Below are 583 nucleotides of genomic sequence, written 5' to 3' on the forward strand. Positions count from 1 at the left end.
TATCTGATCTGAGTTATCCATTAATAGATTACCATAAAAAAAAAAAGAGAGGATACCCACATTAATTAGATGGACTCCCGACCACAGATAGCTTTAAAGATGAACGACTCAAAGGGACGGAAACACGGGCAAAGTTGGCTGCGGGAGATTGCTACTAGATGCGTACGGAAGATGGATAGCAGGTTTCTCCGTTTCTCTCATTTTGTTGGGAATTATTCGACGTACAAGGCAAAATTTTAGGGTATTCATAAAGGAATTGAACTTGTATGAATAATGGACAATAGAAAATTACTAGTGCAGTGTGACTTTCAAACGGTAATTAGCAAAATTAATGGGAAAGGGGATTTGAGCTAACATCCAAATGCCCCTTTTGAGAAGTATTAGTTGTTGTAATTTTTTTTTTCCTAAATATATACCGATAGTAAAATAGATATGCTGACTTTTTAACTTAAATTATCTTAGATCTTGAGATAGAATTTTACTTTTGAAATATACTTCTTAGAGAGATCATTAAGATCTTAAATGATGATGAACAAAATATTTTTTTACCTTTTAATTTGTAATTCATTTTTTTGGACAATTT

The sequence above is a fragment of the Arachis ipaensis genome, chromosome B02, assembly GCF_000816755.2.
Source record: "Arachis ipaensis cultivar K30076 chromosome B02, Araip1.1, whole genome shotgun sequence".
In the NCBI taxonomy this organism is placed as follows: Eukaryota; Viridiplantae; Streptophyta; class Magnoliopsida; order Fabales; family Fabaceae; genus Arachis; species Arachis ipaensis.